Here is a 6,240-nt window from a genome sequence, read left to right as displayed (position 1 = left end):
TTATCTAAACACATTTCACATTAGATCCTGGAAGGATGATCATTATTGATTAAAATGGTCAGGAGGGAATATCCCAGTTTTGGGGGGGAAATACCCTGTTCAAAACCCAGGCTATTGACCCTGATCTTAAAATAAAGGGAAAAATGCTTTTCAATTACTAAGTAGAAACCAATCCGACTGACAGAGTCATTGACCACTTTATTGGTGGCACCAAAGTGGCGAGGGAGGCAATGGCATCACCCAGTTGATAACAGAATCCATTGGAGGGCCGTTCGCAAATTGTATGATTTTTATAGAACCACAGACCCCCTACATTATGGAAGCAAGCCATTTGGTCCATCAAGTCCACCCTGACTGTCCAAAGAGCATCCCAACCAGACCAACCCCCATCCCTGTAACCCTGCATTTCCCGTGGTTAATTCACCTAGCCTGAACATCTTTGGACTGTGGGAGGAAACAGAGCACCTGGAGGAAACTCACAGAGACATGGGTAGACTATATAAACTCCACACAGACAGTCACCCGAGAGTGAAAACAAACCCAGATTCCTGCTGCTGTGAGGAAGCAGTGCTAATCACTGAGCCACCATGCCACCCAAGATCAGGAGTTCACGTTATCCCACAGTACAATGTAGACAAAGAACAGAAAACAGTACACATTCAATCAAAACTTTATGTCCAGGGAACCAATTGGGTAAACATCTATTTTCATGGACTGAGTCAACCAGTATGTAAAAAGCATAACTGTGGAGTCAACCTGTAGAACCAAAAACAGAAATATTGTGGCAGCCAGCCACAAGTTCTGGACATCAGGACAGCTCCCACCCTCTCTTTCTCCATAGCCAGCACCAAAAGGAGTCATTGCCAGGAATGGAGTACGCCCTAAGGACGCTGACCAAAGAATACAAGGCAAGATGACCGTTTCAAAAGCACAAAGTGGTGGAGAAACTCAGCAGGTCTGGAAGCACCTGTGAAGAGAGAAACAGAGTTAATGTTTCGAGCCCAATGATCATTCCAAGACCAGTTGTGACCAGTAAGGGTGAATCAACCTCACACGATCAGAAGTGCTATACATCCCATAATCCAGAATTTGCCCAAAATTGGTTACAATGCTGTTGAAATTTTAAAATATTATGACGACACGTAGGCTACAGAAGGAGCGTGTGGTTACATTTGCATGCTCATTTGCATTCCCGTTGCTGCAGATATTGTGTAAAGCCTGTGTAAGCAAATGAAGAAAATGGAAATATATGCACTCCACACAAAAACATTCTACTTCCATTCTTCAGTATAGATTAAAAAGCAGTAAGAAACTTCAAATATAAACAGAAACCATGGGAAATGCTCAGCAGGTCAGGCAGCATCTGGGGAGAGAAAAGCATTTAATATTTCAAGTTGATAACTTTTTGTCAACTTCACTGGCTGATTTAGAATTTTTAGTTCTTCTTTATTTAACATGGGTAACTCACAGTGTTCCTATTGTGTAGTGGGACAGGACTCAGTCAGAAAAATGCAAATATACTGACATAAATTATCTTGCATACAGTGAAAGGATGAAATTTGAGAAAGAATATCACAAAATATTGACAGCATCTAGTGGCCAAATTTTTTTCAGGTTGGACATCTCACAGTAAGGTCTGTTGGATTTGTTCCTACACCCTTAAGCTTAAATTTATTTCTGGTCTGTACATTGTCAGCATTCTGAGCTGTTAAAGGCACAATGAAGACAACATGGTATCTGGAATAAAAACAAAGTTGCTGGAAAAGCTCAGCAGGTCTGGCATCTGTGGAGGAGAAAACAGAGTTAACGTTTTGGGTCCGGTGACCCTTCCTCAGAACTGATGGTGGCTGGGAAAATGTCAGTTTATGTACAGAAAATAGGGAGGTGGGTGGGTAGGGAGTAAATGATAAGATAGAGCCCCAAAGAGAGAGACAGACAGTTGGACAGACAAAGGAGTTGCTAACAATCAGGCCGGGAGGGTGAACGGTTGTTAATGGGGACAGGGGCTGTGTAGTGGCAGGCTATGTGGTAACAAGTTCTGGTGGATGGGGTGGGGGGCTAGGACATGGGAGAGTTTAGGCCCTAAAATTATTGAACTCAATATTGAGTCCGGAGGGCTGTAAGGTGCCCAAGTGGAAAATGAGGTGTTGTTCCTCCAGCTTGCGTGGGGCTTCACTGGAACACTGTAGCAAGCCGGAGACAGACATGTTGGCCAGAGGGCAGGGTGGTGCATTGAAGTGGCAGGCAACAGGTAGTTCAGGGTCTTTTTTTGCGATCAGAACATAGATATTCTGCAAAGCGTTCACCAAGTCTACGTTTTATTTCCCCAATGTAGAGGAGGCCACATGGTGAGCAGCAAATGCAGTAGACTATATTCTTGGAAATGCAGGTGAAGAGTTGCTTCACCTGGAAGGTATGTTTGGGCCCTTGAAATAATGGGGAGGGAGGAGGTAAATGGGCAGGTGCTGCTCAAGGTAGAAGGTATCTTGATTCACGACTTCAAATTCTTAGAGAAAAAAATTAGAAAAAGTGAAAAAATAAAATGTCCAGCATTGCAGAAATTCAAAATTTCAAAACCATTTTAATAAATTAGAGAAATAAAGAAGTTGAGAACAACACTGCTTCCACCATTATATAACACTTAAATCATTAAAAATAGCATATAATATCTGTTTTGTACCCACCCAAAAACAGCGCAGCATTCTCACACTTCTGTACTGGAATGTCAATGTTGATGCTGTGCTTCAGTTTGAAGTGGAAGTTAAATCAACAATTTTCTGCCTCAGGCAAAGTGTTGTAAGATGAGCTGCAACCAACACTACAAATTGTCTAGAGAAAGAACGTAAGGGAAGAAAAGAAAGATTAGACTTCCTAGGAGAAGGAAGAATTTATTTTTAAAATGTAACATTTTAAAATATATTCATCAATTTGTTATATGCAGTTCATTTTAAGACTAAGCTCCATATTTTAAAATTATTTACTTGCTGGGCTTGAGAGCTAAATTGGTGGTCATTAACAACCAGTTGTCAGTAAAATAATTATTTGCCATTAGTTACTAGACTTAAACATCTCTGGAGAGTTTAGCAAGCAATTAATCTGAAATGCACCAATGAAACTTACAAAGTCATTAAGTGTGAGACAGCATTTCTGAGGAGTTAATGAAGGAGTGGTGCACATCAGTTACTGACAGAGATTCACAAGTCATGGGATAGTCCTGTATTTAACATCCCCCTCTTCTCATTGTCATCACTTTATTGAGTGTGCTTGAAGCTTGATTTGTAACCTTTACCAAACAATCTGTCCTATTTTGTGTTTTGGAGACTTTAATAACCACTCCTGAGTATTTAGATTAGATTAGATTTCCTAAAGTGTGGAAACAGGCCCTTTGGCCTAACAAGTCCACACCGCCCCTTAAAATATCCACTCCTCCCACCTCACTGACCTGTCCCCACTACTGCCTATCTGCACTCACCTATCACCATCCCCCCACCTTCCCCAGCCCCACCCCTCCTCTGTCTATTTATTTCAGAGTTCTCTTTCCTCTCCCCAGTTTCTGAAGAAGGGCCCCAATCCGAAACAACAGCTTTCCTGCTCCTCTGATGCTGCCTGGCCTGTGGTGCTCATCCAGCTCTGCACCTTGATATCTCTGACTACAGCATCAGCAGTTCTTACTATCTCTGATTAAATCAGATAGAACATGGCATCAAACTAGACACCAGAAATAACAACATCAAACTCAGCCCTATTAACCTTGCTAAATACCCTAAACCAACATCTTCAGACTAGTGCCAAAACTGGGAGAGCTGTCTCAGATCAGTCAAGCAACAGCCTCAAGTTGTTTGAGGAAGTATGTTTCCATGAGTATGACTGGGCCTCCAACATCCTCACTATCCCTCAGCGTGTCCTGAACTCTGGACAGGATAGACCCAGCAGAAGTGGTCGCACAGTGGTATATAGTCGGGATAAGTGTAAACTTCAGCTCACTGCTTGCTCCAAAGGACCTCCGTGCTGGTTACCAAATTCCATCATGTCCTAGCACGATCCATAGGCATGGACCTCATCCACCCACATCTGTATTTGACAGGTGCCAGCCTCTAAGAACCCTCAGGGCACATCTTCAATCCACTTGCAGGATGGTTCTGCATTTCAATGCCACATCTTGGGCTACACAAGAAATTATCATTGCAATGCTGCTGCAGAGACACTGTTTGCTCAGTGACACACACGCAGCTCGTAGACTGGACCAAGCTGCATCTCCAGGATGTTTGTCTGATCTTGTGGTACTCACTCACTCACTCGCCCTGAGTCTACCTGGATGCTCACAGCGACTCTGCTTTGCAATGCTTGGCTCACCTTTTTGCATTTTGCTCCCTCAGCCAGAGATACCAGGTACACTGTGCAGCGACATTACTGTGCCTTTTAGCAGCAACGCAAAGGAAGGAAATCAGTCATGGTCGGCAAAGGTCACCAGTTTCAAGCCAAGAGGACTAACCTTTGCTCAAGGAATCCCAGCATAGCAAGGCAAGGGCAGCCACTGATGCCAGTCCAGGGATCTGGCATAGCCAATCAGCAACTCAGGGAAGTCACAGTCAGGATATTCACCAGGTAAAGGGGGAGGAGCCAAAATTTGGGCTGCCCACCACCCGTTTGGATTCTTAATGCCCTAGTGGGAGCTCTGTTTTTCTCTTGGAGTGTAAGAGAGGCATTAAAGGAAATGAAAATTGGGTGGCACAGCTGTTACTGATGGTGGAAATGGTGACGTGCCCAAGTAAGTGAGTGAGCAGTGCAGAGGGCATGCGGGGTTAGTGGCATCAGGGGATGGGGTGAGTGAAAGTGAGTAAAGGAAAAGTGAGAGTGGTAAAGCATGGGCCGTGGTAGGGGTGGGTGCAATAATGGAAATGGAGTGAGTGTGAGATATCAGAGAGAAGATGGTGTCAAACATTGGCCGTCGTTGTGCATTTCTGCAGACAGTGGAGACTGCACTGATCTGAGTGGCAAGCTGGGACCAGGCTGGTGTGGTCTGATAATGCAGCCCCCACTGCTGGTCCTTGGGGCAAAGGACATCCCACCTGTCCACCATTCTGTCCAGCAGGACATCCAGGACCATGGTCACAAAGTGGGGCAATGAATTTCCCTTGTACGCCAGGCCTGGGGCCAAGGCCACGTACAGGGCAGCTCTGGACAGACAGCCCCTGTCTGGGTGTTTTAAAGAAAGCACCAGCATTGAGGTATCTGTCAATTCCGGGACATCCCAGCAGTGATGAATATTTCTAGGAATGCTGCATGATAAGAAGGAGACAGAATCGGACATGGGGGGCAATACAAGGGTGAGGTGGATAGTTGTAACGAGGCATATTTGGTAAGATTTAGTGAAAAAACTTGCTCAGCCCTTTTGTGGCAAATAATCCTCTGAAAAATAGAATGATGCTTAACCAAAAACAAAAGTACAATGCTGCACTTACTGCTAATTCAAGGAAGTCTGATTAAATTGGTTCCTTATATAGCACAAATTCATTTGAGTTTGGGAGAAAGGTATTGATAAAAGAAGAGATCCTTTTTTAAATTTCTCTTGTTATGAGTAAACAAATACCAAGCGGAGAACCATATGGAAGCAGTTCACGCTTCCTCACCTGCAAATTTAATACTTTGAGGTAAACCATTTGGAGCATTGGGGAACTTAGCCTGGGGACAGGTTGCACCAGCCTGCACTGCTAAAGATTTTCCATTTTGGACAGAGCAGGGACAAGTGAGTTAGAGGCTGGGAGGCAACCTCCTGGATTTTACAAGCTCTCATGTCTTCCAACATGCTGGTGGGGAAGTGCAGTGCGTTATGCTTCGCTATAGAATGGGCAAAATTATTCTCTGACAGACCTTGGTTCAATAATTTGCCAGTGTTGAAAACATTTCAAGAATAAATGCAAGTTTGAAATTATCAGCTTAAACTTTAATCAGCACTTTTCAGAATTAGAAGTCCTGCTCAGCTGCCAATTATCATAATTGCAATGAGCAATGGCATCCTCTTTAATTATGACTCAGCATTCTGTGATTAGTGAGGAATATTATTCGTGCACTTTACTATCATCATTGGTAATTATTATTCCAGGTGTCCTTTTTTTTAATGAAATCACATTGCTGTGGATGACTGTCCCATGGGAATGGGCAGCTACATTTTCATTAAATTAGATGCGAGGAAAGTTGTAAAATTGAAACAATATTTCACAGTTTCTGACTCGGTGGAGT

This window comes from Stegostoma tigrinum, chromosome 2, assembly GCF_030684315.1.
Source record: "Stegostoma tigrinum isolate sSteTig4 chromosome 2, sSteTig4.hap1, whole genome shotgun sequence".
Classification (NCBI taxonomy): Eukaryota; Metazoa; Chordata; class Chondrichthyes; order Orectolobiformes; family Stegostomatidae; genus Stegostoma; species Stegostoma tigrinum.
The sequence above is the reverse complement of the archived record's forward strand: the minus strand, read 5'-3'. Positions refer to the sequence as shown.